We start from the raw sequence: 23,593 nt of genomic DNA on the forward strand, positions 1-23,593 counted from the left end.
AAGAGGCAAAGGGGAGAGAATAGCCTGTCTTTTTGTGGCATCACTGGTCTCCTGAACCCCCCCCCTCACTGTGGAGTTGTAGAGTAGGCTCGGAAGGCCCCTAGTGGCTAAACTCGCTCAGTGAGCACAGGTGTTGTGCGCAATTGTACTGGAAAAAATTTAACGGAAAAAAACTGTCACTTTCACCTGATTTTGTGACAGGCGTTTTCGCATTTATTTGTGTGCCCTTTTGAATGCCTGTAAACCAAGGGATATAGTTCGCCCTGCCGACTATTCAGTTAGGACCTCGGGGAAACAAACATGTGTTCCACATATAGGCAACAACATAGATATGGCGCGCGTCTCTTGTGCGAACGTGAGGAATGCGGTTTTAAATCGTGACTGTAGACTCCACACAACTTCGAAAAACGTCGTTTTCCAATTAAACTGTAATATCACTATCGAAACCTAATAGTATGCCTACTAAAACAGCACCATCATCATTACATCGATGTTATTTCTTCTGAGGAGCAAATACAATGACTATGAATGTTTTATGAACGCAATCATCTATCGATAAAGGTTATTAATGTACTATATTTATTTTATTATTGTAGCATATCATAGGCCGCAGCCTACTGCTGTAGAATTCACATTAGCCTATCATAAAGTAAACGAATACCCAGATCCCCCAAATCGCCTAGTATACTATAAAGTCGTAAACATAATTCAAATAACTACTTGTATCTTGTTGTAAATGTGCACGTATGCTAAATTTAATTAAATGAGAGTCGTGCGTCCCTCACAAAATAGGCAGTTCTATTCAGAGTCAATTCGATCTAAATAAACTACAGTATAATTGTATTCTCTATACAAAACACAAACAACATAAACGAGTCCATAAATACAACTAAAAAAATGCACTGTAGCCTAAGCACAGACAGAGTTTGGTGCTCCATTATATTTGACAATAAAGAAATACAACAAATCAATCGCATCTCAACACGCACTATTTTAAAGGCTTTTGGACACGACTTCAGTCCGGCCACACTGTGCGTGAAAAGTCACCCATTTGAATGGTCCTTTCCATAGAAGCTTACCTTAACATCATATTTGCATGTAGTCTTTGAACTCGGTCTCTCCAATTGTAGGCTATTAGAATAGTCGCGAGTTACATCCAGAATGACAGCAGCATACGAGAAATAATCCGTCTACAGATACGTTTCTTTTCCAGTCTGCCCACTCTAATTTCGCCTCTTCCTAGAGTTTTCTTTTCTCGAATGAATGTTCCTCAGTGCAAGATGCAAACCACCACAGCGAGCGGAGGGACCAGAATGTCCAGCAATGAAAACATGTGGTATATTTCCCGTCGTTGTGTGCGTTAGGTCTTCATTATTCTATGTGTCGAGACTGTGTCTGTTCTGTGTGCGGTGCGGCAGGGACACGTTCTCTCTTGCCGACATTCACACAGACTGCCAGACTCAGGCACAGAAACCGAGAGGGGATAGAAGGTGACGTCACTCACCAGGATCAACTAACTCCCAGAGCTCAACTTTCTCCCCTTCAGTCCACCAAAGGAATGTTGGAGTTTGGACATCATCATAGGTTTTTCAGGGAAATATTTGTCATACGTGGTAAAAGATTATGGTGAATGAATGAATTTTCAGATGGTGAAAGTGAAGAATAAAGTATGTGTGTGTCTGAGAGAGAGTGAGAGAGAGAGAGAGAGAGAGAGAGAGAGAGAGAGAGTGAGAGAGAGAGAGATATTTCTTTATAGCTATTTTGGGCTTTCAGATAGTTTTATCTGGGGAACTCCACCATTTACTTACTCAAGCCACATGCATTTGAAACATTTCCAAGAGGAATATTTACAAAATATTACTTCTGACAATGTTTTTGCCCTTGAAGCATCAATAAAGTAATCCCTATATGATTGTTTTAAGAACTAGTCACAGATTTACTGCTTTTCCTAATACTGTTATTTATTCATGTACCTTTTTAAAGCCAATATTATCGACTGAAACAAAATTATCAATATCATATCTTTGTGCATTGTATTCTAGAGTAGACAGAGCCATTACAAAGTAAAGTGATTTAGAGGCTGAAAAACAATGTCCCAGAGCGACAGATGAATGAGGGTGTTTGGAGAAAACTTGCTTTTGTGGCAGGGACCCAAAGCTTCCGATGAACAACTTAGCCTGCAGGCACACACAGTTTCCCAGCCAGCTCTCCCTGTCTCCCCGTCTCTGTCTCTCTACGTCTCTCTCTCTCTCTCTCTCTCTCTCTCTCTCTCTCTCTCTCTCTCTCTCTCTCTCTCTCTCTCTCTCTCTCTCTCTCTCTCTCTCTCTCTCTCTCTCTCTCTCTCTCTCTCTCTCTCTCTCTCTCTCTCTCTCTCTCTCTCTCTCTCTCTCTCTCTCATTGAGTAATACACTTTCAAGGCAAAATTGGAGCTAGGAGCGTGTTGCTGAAAATATATTTTACAAGGGAAATAAAAGTTGCGGTTTAATAGCAATGTACAATGAGGGAGCACTTGAGAAATATGTCATTTCAAATAACTTTTGATTCAGTAATTAGCCTGTTCTGGCAATGCGAAAATTACAGGTTTGGTCAAACAGTGAAGTTCAGTTGTGACTACAAAAGCAACGTTGTGCAATTGTTTGAATGTCATTCCAATGATTGATGAGAAAAACACAAGAGCAAAAGCCATGATTAAATGATTCGTCCTTGACGTGTTTTTGAGGTTTTAGGTCTACAGAGTACAGTATACATTGTATGTATTATTTGAGATACCACAGCATGAAAACATGAACATTTCTTTGAAAATGTGTTGGCGTTGCTTGCAAAGTACTACAAACACTGCATGACTTTAGTTTAAACATACTATAGTGACTAACCTATAGACTAACTCAAGTAGACATTATCAGATGCATTACAGATGTAGGATCTTCATTTGATCACCCTTTTGCAGGACAACGTTCCTGCAATGCAGTGCATTTGAGGTTTAAAAAGGCTTCTGAAGTTTGTAATTACCACTTTGAAATTTCAGAGTCGATTTTTCCTTACGATTTATGTATCAACCGCTACAAAAATGTCCATGAATAATAATCCACGTAATAATTTAAATGTCCTGTTGCCGCATGTCCTGCTGTAGCAAACGGTCTCAAATTAAGACCTTACAATGCAATGTACAATGCAAGCTATAACAGCAGTACAAGATACGGACGCAGTACGTCTACAGCTACCGTTTTCAAGTCCCTTCTCTCTTTGAATATAATTGGATGAGACTAGTTAGTGGATTTACAATCCCGTTCTGGGTCTAACATTGTGCCTTTTCTGCTCTTGGCATCGTCGAGGGGTGTAATACGGCAGGCGGTTGTTGATAAATGAGGTCAAGGGTGGGATTTATCAAGATAACTCATTACCTATAATGGGTGAACTTTGTCATGTAGGACTAGACGGCGAGAGTCCATAAACCAACCGTCTTTCAATAAAATGGATTCGAAACCAAGGCAATCCAGATGCTTGGCTGTGACACAGTATTTCTCTCCTTTCGAACGAGAGAAGTCAAGTTTGTTCCCTATTGCGTCCGGCGATGTAGCGAGCGTTGAAGTCCCTAGGGTGACACCACATCTGGAGCAGATGGTGAATATCATAAGCTGAACCATGTTAAAAGGACTTTAACTCAATAGTGTGCCCATACGGATTATTCTGACCCTATATACAGTTGAAGTCGGAAGTTTACATACACTTTGGTTGGAGTCATTAAAACTCGTTTTTCAACCACTCCAGATATTTCTTGTTAACAAACTATAGTTTTGGCAAGTCGGTTAGGACATCAACTTTGTGCATGACACAAGTCATTTTTCCAACAATTGTTTACAGACAGATTATTTCACTGTATCACAATTCCAGTGGGTCAGAAGTTTACATACACTAAGTTGACGATGCCTTTAAACAGCTTGGAAAATTCCAGAAAATTATGTCATGGCTTTAGAAGCTTCTGATAAGCTAATTGACATAATTTGAGTCAATTGGAGGTGTACCTGTAAATGTATTTGTAGGCCTACCTTCAAACTCAGTGCCTCTTTGCTTGACATCATAGGAAAATCAAAAGAAATCAGCCAAGACCTCCACAAGTTTGGGTCACCCTTGGGAGCAATTTCCAAATGCCTGAAGGTACAACATTCATCTGTACAAACAATAGTATGCAAATATAAACACAATGGGACCACACAGCCATCACAGCCATCAAACCGCTCAAGAAGACGTTCCGTCTCCTTGATAAGAACATACTTTGGTGCAAAAAGTGCAAATAGATCCCAGAACAGCAGCAAAGGACCTTGTGAAGATGCTGGAGGAAACAGTTACGAAAGTATCTTTATCCACAGTAAAACACGTCCTATATCAACATAATCTGAAAAGCTGGTCAGCAAGGAAGAAGCCACTGCTCCAAAACCGCCATAAAAAAGCCAGACTACGGTTTGTAACTGCACATGGGGACAAAGCTTGTACTTTTTGGAGAAATATCCTCTGGTCTGATGAAACAAAAATAGAACTATTTGGCCATAATGACCATCGTTATGTTTGGAGGAAAAAAGGGGATGCTTGCAAGACGAAGAACACCATCCCAACCGTGAAGCACGGGGGTGGCAGCATCATGTTGTGGGAGGTGCTTTGCTGCAGGAGGGACTAGTGCACTTCACAAAATAGAGGGCATCATGAGGAAAGAAAATGATGTTGATATATTGATGCAACATCTCAAGACCTCAGTCAGGAAGTTAAAAATTGGTCGCAAATGGGTCTTCCAAATGGACAATAACCCCAAGCATACTTCCAAAGTTGTGGAAAAATGGCTTAAGGACAACAAAGTCAAGGTATTGGAGTGGCCATCACTGACCTCAATCCTATAGAAAATGTGTGGGCAGAACTGAAAAAGAGTGCACGGGCAAGGAGGCCTACAAACCTGTCTCAGTTACACCAGCTCTGTCAGGAAGAATGGGACAAAATTCACCCAATTTATTGTGGGAAGCTTGTGGAAGGCTACCCGAAAAGTTTGACCCAAGTTAAACAATTTAAATGTAATGCTACCAAATACTAATTGAGTGTATGTAAACTTCTGACCCACTGGGAATGTGATGAAAGAAATAAAAGCTGAAATAAATCATTCTCTATTCTCTTATTCTGACATTTCACATTTTTTAAATAAAGTGGTGATCCTAACTGACCTAAAACAGGGACTTTTTACTTTGATTAAAGGTCAGGAATTGTGAAAAACTGAGTTTAAATGTATTTGGATAAAGTGTAATCTTCTGACTTCAACTGTACATCCTATGTACTCATATATATATATTTTTTGTTGTTGTAATTTAGCTGACATCCAGAGCAAGTTACAGTAGAGAGGCCACACATTTATTAGTATTTAACTAGGCAAGTCAGTTAAGAATACATTCTTATTCACAATGACGGCCTAGGAACAGTGGGTTCAGTGCTTTGCTCAGGGGCAGAAGACAGATTTTTACCTTGTCAGCTCGGTGATTCAACCTAGCAACCTTTCAGTTACTGGCCCAACGCTCTAAACACTAAACACATGCCGTATATTTGCACTATTTGAACCCACAATGCTGGCAATGCTAGTGCCACGCTCTACCAACTGAGCCACACGGTTCATCAACGCGTACCTACATTACAATATATAAAGTGGGAAACCCTTCCAACTCATTATGGCTTCACCACCACATGCTGCATGTTAACACCAACAAAAGTAAATAAAGAGAGCTGCACACTCTATATACATGAACTCCCAGTAACTTATTGGGTAGAACACCAACGTTTCAGCATCACTGTGCCTTCTTCAGGGTAATGTCTACGAACGCTTTGAACCAGGTTATCTAGACAAACAGTTCAACAACGAAAACGAGATCAGTGTCGAACTTTCCAACCCCACCGTGGTTCAGTAGATCTCTGGAGACCTTGACTAATCACAAAAACGCTGACGAGCTTTTGAATATCCTCGTTTGTGGGCGGTCCCTTTGGTATGCTTTATTGGAAACATCATCAAGTCCCATAATGCAAATTGGTGCCTTTGATTACCTGCAATTATTTTGAACATAAGGCTGATCTGAACTGGTAGCCATGTTTGTTCGTTTTTTTTTTACACAGCAAATATATTATAGTTTTGTTGACTTTATCAACCCAAATGACGGTATTTATATTGGCAACGCTTTACAATAAGGTATCCTTTCACGAGGTTGCAACGGTTTACATGTAATATATTGACAGTTAATTATCATGAATGAACAGCTGTAACTCATTGGTTGAAAGGGTGTTACTGTCGTTTTGGAGCTTGCTAAATAATGAGTATAGAGACAGTGGGGATAGAATGTCCCGAATAACAGACACTTTATCAAAAACGACAAGTCAATCTGGGGCTTGTGTGGGCACCAGCCTCCTACCTCAGTGGTCGCTCTCTGAGCCATGAGCCAGACTATATGACAGCTGTTATGCCGCAAATCAATGTATTGACTTGGACAAGACTTCTCCTATACTGGGGTAGTGTTTATCTCAGCAAGGAGATAAACCACCTCTCAAAGCCCCAACTTGTTGTTGTCCAGCGGAGGAAAAGAAGTCGGATACCAAATCGATTTCCTTGTTACACAAGTTAGATAGAGAGTTAAAGGAGCTACTGATCGATAAAGTCATAGATTTCCCACAAAGGCCCACCAGCACATACTGCGTTCAGTTGTGTCAAGATCGAGCATTTTATCCGACTTTGGATCAATGAATCATGTACAGTATGAATGAATTGTCCATTATTTCGTGATGAGTATTTTTGGTCCAATTTACGAGTATAATTTCCAATTAATAACAAGAAATGATTGAGTTCAAATGGATTGACCCCTTCTAACGTGTGTATTATGGGCAAATCAATACCTATACACATTAGGACTACACAGGGAGTTCTAACAGATGTCATATAGCGAGACCATGCAGGAATATCCAATATGTAATCCTTATACATCCTTATACAGAACCCTGCCAAGGCCAAGGTCAAAGTGTGTGTATCCTTGCCACGGTGCTGTGCCTTCATAGATGATCCTACGTCACGTCGTTACTCTCTGTTTGTGCATCTCAGGACAACACTATTTATAACCCAGGGGCAGAGCGACAGAACTTGTATCCCCACCAAAAACATCTTCCATTCAATTCCTTAGAGACGATCCACCCTCACCGCAATGTGCCGTTAAAACCCACCCCTTTTCCAATCAAGTAAACCAGTCATCGTAAAATTAATTCCCTGCCATCAGGCTATTGCCTCTCACTCTTTGGATAACGATCTCCTAAGCGGATAAATGTAATTCGACGTGTCGAGACGACAGACGGAATTGACTTGTAAAATGGCCACTGGCCAAGCACAACAATTCGGCTAAATGCCGAAGGTGACAACCAACCACCAAGGTGATATTACAGACAACACCCCAAAGGCATGACAATGTACGCCAAACACCCAACAAAACCCCAGCGTGAATCTCAGCCAAGAAACCCAGTGTGTCTCTCTTCTCAGAATGCGTTGGCGGACGGTGAAACGTATTGTCTTACTTAATTGTCAATTAACAGTTTGTCGAGATTTGAACACTTAATGATTGCTGAGTTCATGATATGAAAAAAGACACAGAAGAGGGCTATGAGCCTTTGTTTGGAGCCGTTGCTAAGTTCGCCCTCGAACCTTGAAAGAGAAGGATTGCAATGATTACGTTTCATTTGGGTTGAGTGCTGTTGATATATTGTTGATATACTGACTTGAATCCAAGCAGCCCTATTGTTAAATTTTACACAATCTGTAATATTGCTTTAAAATGACTTTTTATAGCAATGCCCCCAACTGTACTGTAACACAATATGAAACTGTACTGAATTTGAACCAGATAGAGAGGCTATATATTTATTCATCTGCCCGAGTTCTACTGTATATCAACTTGGTTGTGTTCACTTCTACTAACCCATTCTACCTTGACATGTGAGTAACAACTCATCTTCTACCAGCAATGGATTTGTAGTGACCTATTTTTGCCCGAGGCATGGTCATAGTCAGTAACCTGGTCCTTACAGTGAAGTATGCACAGTCATCATTATTAGACAATGCCTTATTACAAAAGATCCATCACACTTCGCGATCGCAACAGGCACTGAAAGAGCTCGGAGCTCTGTTCGGGTTTAACGTGGATTCAGGATGTCTTGTGATGGGCTTGAAAGGCAATCTGATTACATTAGAGCTGAATTGGGTTAACGTGGAAGCATGGCGTGCAGTGGCAGTGGCCGTGCAGTGTGGTTGTTCTGACAGTTCCTGTCTGCTGAAGAATATTGTCTTCTCTTTGACAGCAGAGGGAGAGACCATGGAGAGAGAGAGAACCAAGTCCCAAGAAACGATTCAGCGGAGTGGGGATACGGTGCAGATCTGCATTGGTTGATGTGGTGGTATGGATTGGTGTGTGTGTGTGTGTGTGTGTGAGGATTTGTCCTCCACTCTACTCTCTCTCTGCCTCGCTTCCCCACCTATCCTCTACTCTACGCTCTCTCTGCCTCTCTTCCTCACCTATCCTCTACTCTCTCTGCCTCTTCCTCGCCTATCCTCCACTCTACTCGCTTTACCTCACCCCCTCTCTCTGCCTCACCTATCCTCCACCCTACTCTCTCTCTGCCCCTCATCCTCACCTATCCTCCACTCTCTCTCTCTGCCTCTTCCTCACCTATCCTCCACTCTACTCTCTCTCTGCCTCTTCCTCACCTATCCTCCAATCTACTCTCTCTCTGCCTCTTCCTCACCTATCCTCCACTCTACTCTCTCTGCCTCTCTTCCTCGCCTATCCTCCACTCTACTCTCTCTGCCTCTCTTCCTCGCCTATCCTCCACTCTCTCTCTCTCTCTCTCTCTCTCTCTCTCTGCCTCTCTTCCTCACCTATCCACTCCTCTCTCTCTCTGCCTCTCTTCCTCACCTATCCACTCCACTCTCTCTCTTCCTCTCTTCCTCACCTATCCACTCCACTCTCTCTCTGCCTCTCTTCCTCACCTATCTACTCCACTCTTTCTATGCATCTCTTCCTCACCTATCCACTCCACTCTCTCTCTGCCTCTCTTCCTCACCTATCCACTCCACTCTCTCTCTGCCTCTCTTCCTCGCCTATCCACTCCACTCTCTATCTGCCTCTCTTCCTCACCTATCATCGACTCTACTCTCTCTCTGCCTCTTCCTCACCTATCCTCCACTCTACTCTCTCTGCCTCTCTTCCTCGCCTATCCTCCACTCTACTCTCTCTGCCTCTCTTCCTCGCCTATCCTCCACTCTCTCTCTCTCTCTCTCTCTCTCTCTCTCTGCCTCTCTTCCTCGCCTATCCTCCACTCTACTCTCTCTGCCTCTCTTCCTCGCCTATCCTCCACTCTCTCTCTCTCTCTCTCTCTCTCTCTCTCTCTCTGCCTCTCTTCCTCACCTATCCACTCCTCTCTCTCTCTGCCTCTCTTCCTCACCTATCCACTCCACTCTCTCTCTTCCTCTCTTCCTCACCTATCCACTCCACTCTCTCTCTGCCTCTCTTCCTCACCTATCTACTCCACTCTTTCTATGCATCTCTTCCTCACCTATCCACTCCACTCTCTCTCTGCCTCTCTTCCTCACCTATCCACTCCACTCTCTCTCTGCATCTCTTCCTCACCTATCCACTCCACTCTCTCTCTGCCTCTCTTCCTCGCCTATCCACTCCACTCTCTATCTGCCTCTCTTCCTCACCTATCATCGACTCTACTCTCTCTCTGCCTCTCTTCCTCAGATATCCTCCACTCTCTCTCTTCCTCACCTATCCTCCACTCTACTCTCTCTAACTCTCCTCCTCTCTCTGCCTCTCTTCCTCACCTATCCTCCACTCTACTCTCTCTATCTCTCCTCCTCTCTCTGCCTCTCTTCCTCACCTATCCTCTACTCTCTCTCTGCCTCTCTTCCTCAGATATCCTCTACTCTCTCTCTTCCTCACCTATCCTCTACTCTCTCTCTGCCTCTCTTCCTCACCTATCCTCTACTCTCTCTCTGCCTCTCTTCCTCACCTATCCACTCCACTCTCTCTCTGCCTCTCTTCCTCACCTATCCACTCCACTCTCTCTCTGCCTCTCTTCCTCACCTATCCCCCACTCTACTCTCTCTCTGCCTCTCTTCCTCAGATATCCTCCACTCTCTCTCTTCCTCACCTATCCTCCACTCTACTCTCTCTAACTCTCCTCCTCTCTCTGCCTCTCTTCCTCACCTATCCTCCACTCTACTCTCTCTATCTCTCCTCCTCTCTCTGCCTCTCTTCCTCACCTATCCTCTACTCTCTCTCTGCCTCTCTTCCTCAGATATCCTCTACTCTCTCTCTTCCTCACCTATCCTCTACTCTCTCTCTGCCTCTCTTCCTCACCTATCCTCTACTCTCTCTCTACCTCTCTTCCTCAGATATCCTCCACTCTCTCTCTTCCTCACCTATCCTCCACTCTACTCTCTCTATCTCTCCTCCTCTCTCTGCCTCGCTCCCTCACATATCCTCCACTCCATCTCTCCACCTTCCTCTGCCTCTCTTCCTCACCTATCATCCACTCTACTCTCTCTACCCATTCCCCTCCCCTCCCAAAAGCTGATTCTGTCATGATATGACCCGCCCATGCTCTCTCTTTTCTGTGTGTACATAGCCAGGCTCACCACTCACCGTGCAGCAACAGGCATTAACCAGAACTCTCCGGGCGTGGCCAATTGATCACGGCTATTGTGTCTGCCCGGGTCCTCCATTTTACAGTTCAGTGTCCATGAAAAGGCGCTTTTGACCAGCCCGATCCATCACCCCCCGCACCCAACAGCACAAAGTGGAGAGCCTACCGGCCAATTCCCCTATGACATTTTCACAAGCGCCCCTTTATCAATTTCACACCTCCGATGCCCCTCTATGGAGGGAGGTGGGGGGGGGGATCGAGGGAGGATTGATGGGAGAGTGTTTGAGTGAGTAAACATGAAGTTTGATGTTTGGGGAGTGATGTGAGTTCTGCACAAACAAACAGGGTGTCGTGTCCATTGAAGTAAGGGATGGTGCAAAGGTCATTGATGCTATACATACATGGATTTATATTACTATTGGTATGTAATGAATAGTTAATGGTCATTCAGTGTTCTCATTTTGATGAGATTATAAAATTATCTACAAGTGTAGTCAAATATTAATGTTGTTTTCTAACTAGGAATATGGTTGAAATTTGTACAGATGTAGGATCTTAATTTGAGCCAGTTTGCTACAGCAAGAAAACAGGAAATTTTTAACATTATTTCAAATAATAATAATGGAAACTTTGAGTTTTTAAGGTGGAAATTACTAACTTTAGAAGCCTTAAATACACTATAAGTGTATTTCAGAAACAAAAAAGTGATCAGATTAAGATCCTACATCTGTGATCCTACATCTGTATACACCGAATGTACAAAACATTAAGATCACACCCCCCCCCCAGGTTTAACAATCTTTCTTTAAACATGTCTCCTCCAATTCATCTACACTGATTGAAGTGAATTTAACAAGTGACATCAATAAGGGATCATAGTTTTCACCTGGATTCACCTGGTCAGTCTGTCATGGAGAGAGTGGTTATTGTTAGTGTTTTGTACACAGCAAAGAGGTTCCAATTTCCTGTAACAAATATGTATCAACCCCTATAAAAAAATTGTAAAGCGCCATATATATGTCCCATGTATTATGATTATTATTAATTAATTGTGATAATGTACAAACCTCTTACTGTTTGCTGCCCCCTATAGTTTACATCTTCCTTTTGCTCTCCCTCACTTTCCATCTCTTTCTCTTCCATACTGTAATAAATAACACACATGCTAATTATTCATCCACTGACATCATCAAAGTTGTAATGGAAAATGTCCTCGCTTCCTCCTTTCACCATCTTGACACAATTAGGCCTTCAGATAGGCAGCCAACAGATCCATTTGAGAGGCACTTGATTGGTTGGTGAAGGTACTGTAGGAGGGCTTGTAGAAGCCCAGGGGAGGCTAAGTAAGTTTATTTGTGTTTGACGAGGCTGAATGCTACCTACGTCAGGCGGCACTTCAAGAAAGCGGAGTCGGTGAGGAGGAACGTGAGGGGAGGCAGGTGGAGAGAGGAGGAACGGGTGGAGAGAGAGGAGAGAGAGAGAGGATAAACGCGAGGGGAGGCAGGTGGAGAGAGGAGGAACGGGTGGAGAGAGAGGGGAGAGAGAAAGGAGAAACGGGAAGGGAGGCAGGTGGAGAGAGAAATAGGAAGAACGCAAGGGGAGGCAAGCAGAGATACTGTAGAGAGACAGAGGAGGAATGGGAAGGGAGGCAAGAGGAGAGAGACAGAGATGGGAGGCAAGCAGGAGAGAGAGAGAGAGAGAGGAGGAACATGAGGGGAGGAAATTCGAGATAGAGAAGAAGAAGGCGAGGGGAAGCCAGTGGTGAGGGAGAGGAAGAGTGCAAAGGAGGCGAGCCGAGAGAGAGAAAGGCAAGGTGACTCGTTCACGGGCCGAAGGGTTTATGGGATTGCTCCCAGCTGCCTCTCGGTTTAGTGTATCCCTGACGCCTATAATATCTTAATTGTTTCAAATTAAACGCTCGTAAAATCGCAAAGGAAATTTAGTTTTCTCACTGGCTAATTCAGTGCAAACCCAACTTTCATCTGGGTACTCTGAATGTGGAGACTTTTAAAAGAGGAAAATGGCTCCCATCCCAGATGAGTTGGGACTGAGTGTGTTAGAACTTGTTTTATAGGTTGTCAATTTCCACCTTGTGCATGTGCTTCATGTGACTGCGTGGATGCTACATGAGCGTCTGTGTGTGTGTGTTTATGTGCTTGTGTGAGCGTGTGTGTGTGTATATGCATATGAATGTTTGTGTCATTGTGTGCGTTCATCCGCGCGTGCGCGCGTGTGTGTGTGGTGCTTATCATAATAACTGTCTAAATAACACTGGGGGGTTTAACCCATCTAGACCCCCCTCCACCCGCCATGGCTTTCCTAAGACTCAGCTCATTCCAAGGAAGGAGCACACATTCAAATCACTCAACCAGCAAATGTGCCCTGAAATGCTTCCTGTCACACACACACACACACACACACACACACACACACACACACACACACACACACACACACACACACACACACACACACACACACACACACACACACACACACACACACACACACACACACACACACACACACACACACACACACACACTCACTCACTCCATGTGTTTGCATGGATTCTCTGTGTTGAGCATTCACACTGCATGCCTTATATTCTGTACAGCAGCTCATATACAGATACACACCATGATACGTGAGACATTTATCAACCCAATCACCCCTCACAATGCACATCAGAAATTCCCATTAGCCCTCGTTAACCTGGCATATTTCCTCTTTCTCTTCGATAACTATGGGTCCCAAAGAAGCCCACGCAGGGGCAATTACAGCTCATTAGACTGGGGGAGTGGGGTATTGTGGCGGGGATGGCAAGTTGATTATCCCAAGCAAAAACACCAGCTGAGATGGCTGACACCTCACTGGAGCCGAGTGTTGGGGATTGGTGATGTGGATCTGACTGGAATGGAGGTAAAGTGGGAACACTTTTCTTGATAGGTGTTCTAAATGTTTGTGACACTTGATGTGAGCTTGGGTATGTCCTTTAAATGTTTTTAATCCTTTTTTTTGTATTCTCTTTGCATGGTTACTCCGGTCAACTACTGAGCAATGATCTGATGTCACAAGACCTTTATAACAATATCATAGAACGTCATAACAACTGACAAAAGGCACGCACGTTCACCCAATTATAGCCTTACTAATACAACCATCAATGCACAGTTTTAAATGGTAAACCTTTCTTTCACGTTACCGAGCCACCACACTAGTTCACTGTGCGTCTCACTTTCTCCCAATGAGGGCATTAAAGCAAACATATTCCATGAACGTTTCGACTTCGGTCCCAAAGCTGTCTGCTTCAGCGTAACGTGGAGTGGAGGGTACACAAGGCTTATGTCAATACACGCCCCCCCCCCCCATTGCACAACATGTCATATCTATTACACGTCATCTTCGCTTCAACTGTACCAACACCAGAGCCAAGTTTCACATGCTGAAAATCAATGCTGTAATTGTAACGCAACACAACATAATTTCTGATCCAGACATTACATTGCACGCACAGACAATAATCTCCCTGACAGACAATGTTGCTGTTACATAAGGTTCACACAACTAAGATGTCAATATTATCTTGGAGAGTATGACCAAAACATGCATATTATGTGACAACATTTCGTATGAAATATTCTGCGTCACTCCATGTGTTTATTTTGTATTTCTAATCCAGATAATACCCACATCGACGTCATGATAAACCGATAGGTCACTTTGGGTTTGATCTGGACTGACTTGACGGATGAACATAGTAGAGGACGGGCAGTTCTCTATGTCAACTGGTTGAAACAACTTCTTTTCTAATGCTTTTCCTGGTTCTATATCTTCACCTTTTCCCCTCTCTTCTTAGCACTTCTCTTCTTTTCATCTGCTGTTCTTCAACATCAATTAGTCTCAATGTTTTATATCTCTGTTCATCTACTTCTAAATGTACTTGTGCCTCCTTCTCCTCTCCTCTGCTTCACATCCATCTCTTTCCTCTCTTCCTCTTCTAATTTTCCCCGGGTCGCCTCATTTCCATCCCTCTTCTCTCCTCTCCACCCTTCCTCTCGGTGCAATTGTGCATGCACTCACTTTTTCCATTTCTCCTCCTCGCCCCTCTTGTCCTCTGTTTTCCTCCCATCATCTCCTCCTATTTTTGAGCCACTATACACTTTCCACTCCTCTTCTCTGCGTTTTCTACCTCGTCTCCATTCCCCTCCAACCCCTATCTTATCACTTTTTATTTTTCCTCTTCTCTATTCTCTCCACGCCACTTTTCATGTTGATCTATTCCTACCATCTCCAAACAACTTCCTTCCCATATCATTTTCTCTTCCTCTCTTTACTGCCTACCCTCCACTCTCCTCTATTTTCCTCCACTCTCTTTTCCACATGTATCTTTTCTCCATTCCCTCTTCTCCTGCCCTCCCTTCTCTCCACTCTCTTGCCACCCTCCCATCCACTCCTCCCCCATTCCCTCTCTTCTCCTCTCCTGTGTTTGTGCCCTTTCGCTCCATGCACATCTAATGGCTGTGGTGTAATCCACTGGCTAATCTGCTGACAGTCTGTGTGACAAGGCATTAGCTCTGTGTCACTGCCTACCACACTGCCTCCCAGGGTCTCTGTATGTGCATCACGGCCTCTTAGAGTTCTGCTTGACCTCTCTCTCTCTCTCTCTCTCTCTCTCTCTCTCTCTTTCTCTCTCTCTCTCTCTCTCTCTCTCTCTCTCAATTTAAGGGCTTTATTGGCATGGGAAACAGATCTTAACATTGCCAAAGTAAGTGAAGTAGATCCCTCTCTCGTCTGCCCTGTATAAAGCAGACTGAATAACAGATAAATCACCATCAACCAGACCTGGGGTCAAATACTATATCTGGGGACTGAGGGGATGGGTCGGGATTATCTTTATATGCATTTATTTGAAAAAGAAAAACGACAAAACGAAATAAAAAGTTTTGTGGCTAAGAAAAACCAAGGGAGTATAGCATAATGGCTGGACTAAATGACTGTCTGCTGTTTTCACAGTCTGCTATTGTAGGTTGACCTATGTGCAATGCTGTTTGATTGGACATTTAATTTGATGGCATATTTAATTAACTTTATAAGGTAGTGGAAGGGAATGGTGTGTGTGTGTGTGTGTGTGTCTGTGTGTGTGGACCGACACTCAATCTCCTCCCTCATCTTAATCTCCAGCCAAAACCCCCCGACAAGCGCTCAATCGCACCTAATACCAGTCCCTTCTCTCTTTCATCCACTCTGCTTCTATCTCTCCATCCCCTCGGCTTCTATCTCTCCATCCCCTCTTTCCTTTTCTTTAACAAGCCCCAGACCCGGACCTCCATCTCTCCCTGTAATCCCGTTATCGTGCTTGACCCCAGTAGATCTGTGCGTGAGTGTGTGTGTGTCCACAGCATATCTGTCAGCTAGCCACACAGATTATCCAGAGACAGCAGTCGGACACAATGGACTCCCGTTCTGAAGTGGAGGAGATTGCCTGATCCCCTGTAGCTGATAAGTTCCGCCCCTGGTGCTGGGCTTTAGAATATGAGAAGGTCTGAAGCAAGAAGGGAAGGAGGAAGGGTCAGTCTCCTTGCTATAGCGATCACTAATCACTGGCTAGCCTTTTTCAAAGGGAATAAGGGAGATGGATTAAGGGGGGGGTGCGCTTGGTTGAAAATGAACCAGGCCAGCTGGAGCGATCGATTGATGAGTCAGACTTGTTGACTGGGTGACGTTTTTTTGTGTAACGGTCTGTGAATAAGTCCTTAATCATACTGATTGTGTGTTATGCATTCATGACATGTCAATTGTCCTGTATAAGGCAGTAAAGCTGTACATTTATTCCTGTTAAAACAACATACACTGGCGGAATATTAACGCATGGTTATAATCACTACGATTACTACAGGTGCACTTATTAATCGTATATCATCAACGCATCAGATGCATTGCATCTTGTTGGTAGCCATTACCATAAACGACACCATTCATTCATCAAAAGTCTGATAAATGCACTTGAATTGCTTTGGGTAAGAATCCATCTACTCCACTCACAACAGTTTGTCCTTTTCCATTAAATCATCCGGACCAGTTTGTTTGCCACCACAGAGATGCCATCCTGCTGATACACATAACAAGAGGCAGACTCTGATGAAACACAGCTCGCTAAAGTACTGTCAGTGTCTAGATGTAGATGATTCATTTGTCTGCAGCCTTTCCGAACCACGTCGCTGGTGCCAGCTGTCGCTTGACAGATACTGTAGGATTCTTCCTACATACAACTGTGATGTTTAAGAGGCTTGACAAAACAGCACACTATAGGGCTCTGTTATATACAAGATGGTATTTGAGGATACCTTGGGGGTAAAGTGGAATCCCTTGCGATATTTCTGGGATCGGTCATGTTTCTGGGCACAAACTGAAGTGCTTTACTGCAATGTGTGAAGACTACTTTTCCCTAACTTGTCAGATGCTTTGATAGATACCACTTTTGATAAATTACAGCCTAACATAGTGAATTGTGTGACCTTTTGTTATCTTCTATTGCTACAATGCTAACTTACTCTGTATACGGTATAAGGCATTGATTAGCGTTACTTTATAGGCACAACACTCCATAAAACATCATAAAGTACATTCTCGCCAATGACAACGTATATCACATTGCTGTTAATGGAACATAGCAGATTTCAAAAGAGACCCACTGATCCGACTATGATAAGACTGGGTAGTAAATTCACAGGCTGAGTGTGTGGTGTATGCTTGTGTGAGGGGTTCACGGCCCCTCTGACACACACACACACACACACTCTCTCTTTCTTACACTGACACTGACACACACATGCGTACACACACACCGAACCACCCCCCTCACACACACACACACACACACACACACACACACACACACACACACACACACACACACACACACACACACACACACACACACACACACACACACACACACACACACACACACACACACACATCACCCTGGGAGTCAGGAGTAAGAGTTACTGCAGTTGTATTGATCTGTCTTAATTATAGGACTCTATATAAATATATTTGACTGCTTTCAGCTCGACCAGCAGCAGCCACTTTTATGGCAGAGTAAGTTGGCCAATCATTCCTAATGGCATGAGTTCAGCTGACTATCTCTAATAAAGACACAGGAGGCATACAATCTGTCTTGGACCCGTGGTGTTAACTGATATATTCATATGGAGACCAGAATTATACGGTTGTTTTTCCACTAAAGTACGTTTGATGTGCTCCTACAATGAATGATACGTGGATGAGAAAGACTCATCCAAGTGAACAGTGTGGAATGTAGGTCATGATTGCGAGGTGCACTCTGAGAACCCACGTCGAGCTTCAAACTCGTGAGTAGATCATGGTAATTAAAACATAAATTGGAGCCATTGAAAGGCGCGCGGGAAAGACGGGCCCCTCAGCTAGGGTTATTGATTTCCCTGCATACTTCAAAACAATTGCTCTGATATGTGCACAGTAAAATATAGGAGCCTTTAGATAAAATCAATAGCAAACAAGCCGCCCGACCTCTCCAAACAATGGCCTGTGAATTACAATCAGCCAATTCTGCTGGGATTTGAGGGAGTAGGGAACAGATGAAGCCTGCGTCCCAATTGGCACTTCGTTCTCTACATAGTGCACTACTTATCTGCAATACCCGTCAAATGTTTTAGAACACCTACTCATTCAAGGGTTTTTCTTTATTTTGACTATTTTCTACATTCTAGACTAATAGTGAACACATCAAAACTATGAAATAACACATACGGGAATCATGTAGTAACCAAACAAGTGTTAAACAAATTAAAATATATTATATATTTGAGATTCTTCAAAGGAGCCACTCTTTGCCTCGATTACAGCTTTGCACACTCTCGGCATTCTCTCAACCAGCTTCACCTTCACATTCTCTCAACAAGCTTAATTTCCTCCTGTAGCAAACTGGCTCTAATTAAGACCCTACAAGTATAGATAAACAGACAGAGAGAAAGCGCAAGAGAGACAGACAGATAGACAAATGTGCAGACAAATATAACAACGTTCACATTTCAACATTTGTGCAGAACTACATTGCAATACAACAATCCAACATCATACACAGTGTCGTATGTGCACATAGCCCTGTGTCTCTATCTATCGGGCCCAAATAGCATGACAAGCCAGAAAGGGAACAATAGCTATCCTCTGTCAGCCATGTGTTACAGCTAAGGGAGTGTTAGCTAACACAGCCGCCGGCAGCAACCCATACTGCAACTCACACCTGAACCCCACTGCTCAGTTGGACGAAGTTGTGTCGGTAACTTAAAATGCTAAGTGGAGTGCGACGGAAGAGAACCAACAGAAGAAAGGATGGAATATCAAGTGATCTTTCTTGCAAAGGTGAATTTGGTAGCACTTAACAATTAGATGCCCTCTATGAAGGCTGTTACCGTGGGTTTTATCACAAAGAGGGTTCACTGGGTAGTTAAAGACTAAATAAATGGAGAAATTAAAACGATTTGGTTACTAGCTGTTTAACTTTGCTTAAACTGTTTATCTTTTAAAGTTATGTTGCCATTCAATCATCTTAGTCACGCAATATTATTACTAAGAGCTAATAATACCACAACACCCCAAAGTGCTTATGAAGATGTTATACCAAATGAATAAGCATGTAATGATGCATGGATATGCATGTAATAACTCATATGGCGTGTGATATTGCAGTCTCCACTCTGATTGATGTGTCACATGTATCTAATGTAGCCTTTAATCCACGGGTAGAGTAATCCCTGATTTCCAGGGATGTCTCCCCTACCCCTTCCAGACTAATTCACATGCCCGATGCATCGTCCTTCAGTCCAGCCCTGCCAACCCTACATCTAGGGAAAGCAAGAGTTCAGCCAACACTGGCACTGAGGCGAGGCATGGAGGGAGAGAGAGAGAGAGAATGAGAGAGAGAAAATGGAGAGAGAGGTTTGAGCGAGAGCAGGAGGGAAAGAGAGGATAGAGAGAGAGAGGGGAAAGGAGAGAGAGGTGGATGGAGAGGGTTTCCCTTCTAGCCGTGCATCTTCAAAGCGCCTTTCATCAACTTGCCCCTGCCTGAGACGCATGTTTACACACACACAAACACAAACACTCATATCACACAAATATGCCCATAAGTGCACAGACTCTGCTATTCACTCAACTAACACACTTACACAAATTATCTCTTTCACACGCACGCACACACACACACACACACACACGCCTGACTAGTACGCCGCCTGGTCCAAAAATGAATGCGATGAATGGGTCTCCGACACGATTCGACATTTCCTCCATTTCATTAATCCAAAATAGAGGAGGGAAGGAGAAAAAGCAGGAGGCCAAATTATTTTAAAAAAAAATGGTAAACAGGTGCAGAGGAACCTCACACACACACACACAGCTCTACGAAGCGCGGGGAAAGGCTATCGGGAGAGAACAGACAAAAGGAATTAAAACAGAAGCACTAACAGGAGCTGACGTGTCCAAGTAAGATTACTAATTATGCCTCAACTACCTCAGCCTGTTTCAACCACACCTCAGTACAGTAGGATAGTACCACACAGAGGAAGCCTATGTAGGCTAATGCAAGTCCACACGCTGCTTTCCATATACAGTCTCCTGAGAGGTATGAGGTTGCTGTAACGGCGTTCTTCGTTTGTTGAAAGAGAGTCGGACCGAAATGCAGCGTGGTGGTTACTCATGTCTTTAATGAAACAATCGCGATACATGAAATAACTTCTACAAATACAAAACAACAAACGGAACGTGAAATCTAATTACAGCCTATCTGGTGAACACTACACAGAGACAGGAACAATCACCCACGAAATACACAGTGAAATCCAGGCTACCTAAATACGGTTCCCAATCAGAGACAACGAGAATCACCTGAATCTGATTGAGAACCGCCTCAGGCAGCCAAGCCTATACAACAACCCTACTCAGCCGCAATCCCAAATACTACAAACCCCAATACGAAATACAACAAAATAAACCCATGTCACACCCTGGCCTGACCAAATAATTAACGAAAACACAAAAATACCAAGACCAAGGCGTGACAGTTGCATATGACATTTTTTGCAATAAAACATTTCAGTTGATACATAGAAACTCTTTTAAAATACATCTTTAGTCACATGAATCTTAATTAAAGACTTGCCATTGTACGTGTAATAATTACTTCTAAAACATAATATAACCTATACTCTGAGTATACAAAACATTAAGAACACCTGCTCTTTCCATTACATGGTGAATCCAGGTGAAAGCTATGATCCCTTGTTGTGATGTCACTTGTTAAATCCACTTCAAATCAGTGTAGATGAAGGAGAGGAAACAGGATAAAGAAGGATTTTTAAAGTCTGGAGACAGTTGAGACATGGATTGGGTAATGTGTTCCATTCAGAGGGTGAATGGGCAAGACAAAATATTTTAGTGCCTTTTAATGGGGTATAGTAGTAGCTGCCAGGCTCACCAGTTTGTGTCAAGAACAGCAATGCTGCTCGGTTTTTCACACTCAACAGTTTCCTGTATGTATCAAGAATGGTCCACCACTCAAAGGACATCCTGCCAACTTGACACAACCGTAGGAAGCATTGGAGTCAACATGGGCCAGCATCCCTGTGGAACGCTTTCCACACCTTGTAGAGCCCTTGCCAAACAAATTGAGGCTATTCTGAGGGAAGAAGGGTGGGGTGCAACTCAATATTAGGAAGGTTTTCTTAATGTTTGTATATTACTGAACTGTGTCACTTGTCCATCTCGTTGAATTCAGTCTGAATATCCATTATATTTAACTTTGAAAAGTGCATTAAGTAAGATCAATAATAACAAGGCTATGGTCTGATATTCTTTATCTGTTATTAAACAGTAAAATAGCAGCAGTTATTTTGCGGCTGCTAACTTGAGATTTACACCACAGCAAAGGTTCAAATGTTTACTGTTGCATCTTTCACAGGGGTTCAACGGAAGTTCAGTGGGTTATTCACCACATTAAGGGGGTTACCTTCCGTTCAACATCAGCAGGAAACCAATAATACATGGATTGTCTGACTGACAAAATGTCATGTTAAACCAAATGACATGATATTGCGGTGTAGCAGAAGTCAAACGGAAACTGGCACACATTCAAAGGCCCAATATCTATAGCCACAGGTTCTCACAATTTGGATTTGGATGGATGTGAATTGACTTGGATGTCTATTTGGTTTGAAGGAGATCATTGATTCATGTTGAGAAGCTCCTAAATCACACACACACACACACTCCTCCGAGCGCACACACTTGTCACCATGTAAATCCGCGTTTTTAATGAACGGCCCGAAGGCCCATTCCAAGGCCGCGCCAGCCTTTTAGCAGCTGAGCGGTGCATTATGGGAATGTACCGCTCAGCTGCTAAAAGGGACGATGGGATGAGGGAGACGGCCGTGGCGCCATTTATCACTGTCAGATGCAGCTGAGCGCAAGTTCTTATTGGCTGGGCAGAACTCAGCGACTGCTAAAGCGGTACGCCGATCTCTCGCACAATTATAATTAAATAGTATGGAGAATACAGCAGTGGGCTTTCTCTCTCTGTTTTCTCTGATTCTTTCTCTCTCTAAGACTTCTATTCTGCCTGTGCCAGCACAAATGCAGTCCACAGACAATTCAAGTTAATAAAAAAAGGCAGCTACTGTAAAATGGTACGATATGCCTCCATTGTAGAAAAACAGCTGGGATGTGATGGTGGTTGAAAATGTGTTATTACTCAGCTACTGTAAAATGGTACGATATGCCTCCATTGTAGAAAAACAGCTGGGATGTGATGGTGGTTGAAAATGTGTTATTACTCAGCTACTGTAAAATGGTATGATATGCCTCCACTGTAGAAAAACAGCTGGGATGTGATGGTGGTTGAAAATGTGTTATTACTCAGCTACTGTAAAATGGTACGATATGCCTCCATTGTAGAAAAACAGCTGGGATGTGATGGTGGTTGAAAATGTGTTATTACTCAGCTACTGTAAAATGGTATGATATGCCTCCACTGTAGAAAAACAGCTGGGATGTGATGGTGGTTGAAAATGTGTTATTACTCAGCTACTGTAAAATGGTACGATATGCCTCCACTGTAGAAAAACAGCTGGGATATGATGGTGGTTGAAAATGTGTTATTACTCAGCTACTGTAAAATGGCACTATATGCATCCATTGTAGAAAAACAGCTGGGATATGATGGGGGTTGAAAATGTGTATTACTCAGACACACACACAGCCCCCTTGCCACACACAGACACAAAAAAATGGCACCAACAGAGAGGGCTGCCGTGCTTTTAGCGCTTAGGAAACTTTGCAGTATTTTGTTTTTTTATGAGTAATTTATTTTATCATTAGCCCAGAATTGTTTTGTTGTTGTTATTACATACAGATGGGAAGAACTTTTGGATATGGCGGTAACTCACCAGCATTACCAGCATTACGACCAGGAATACAACTTTCCCGAATTGGATCCTTTATTCATACCCCCCAGGGTAATTGAACTGGTTCCAGAGGCCAATCTAAACACCGCCGGTGGAGGAGAGGTACTCGGAGTGGACAACTAGTTTGACTCAGGAGGCGGGCACACCACCCAACACTTCCGAGTATATTATATATGATATATTATCCAGTCTCAGTCTGAGTCCGTACAGCCAGTTGGGTTCATTGTGCAGACAGGACTAAATATCTCTCTAGGAAGAAGAAGGGCAGGGGTTTATGTTTCATGATTAACTACTCATGGTGTGATTGTGATAACAATCAAGTCAAGTACTTTTATTCACCTGACGTAGAATACCTCACAATAAAATGCCGACCATATTACCTCTCAAGA

General features: G+C 43.2%; 1 protein-coding gene across 14 annotated transcripts in view; it reads right to left on the minus strand.

The window, feature by feature from the left end:
* Positions 1-23,593, minus strand: part of LOC118391984 (receptor-type tyrosine-protein phosphatase delta-like) — a 377,633-nt gene that overhangs the window by 210,680 nt on the left and 143,360 nt on the right. Inside the window, exon 1 of one of the 14 annotated variants that reach the window (XM_052459494.1) lies at positions 1,080-1,446. The exons of the other annotated variants lie outside the window; for them this stretch is intronic. The gene's annotated coding sequence lies outside the window, so the exon portion shown is untranslated. Of the gene's footprint in view, positions 1-1,079; positions 1,447-23,593 lie in introns of those variants that run through there. 14 annotated transcript variants of the gene reach the window in all.

This window comes from Oncorhynchus keta, chromosome 13 (genome assembly GCF_023373465.1).
Source record: "Oncorhynchus keta strain PuntledgeMale-10-30-2019 chromosome 13, Oket_V2, whole genome shotgun sequence".
Lineage (NCBI taxonomy): Eukaryota > Metazoa > Chordata > Actinopteri > Salmoniformes > Salmonidae > Oncorhynchus > Oncorhynchus keta.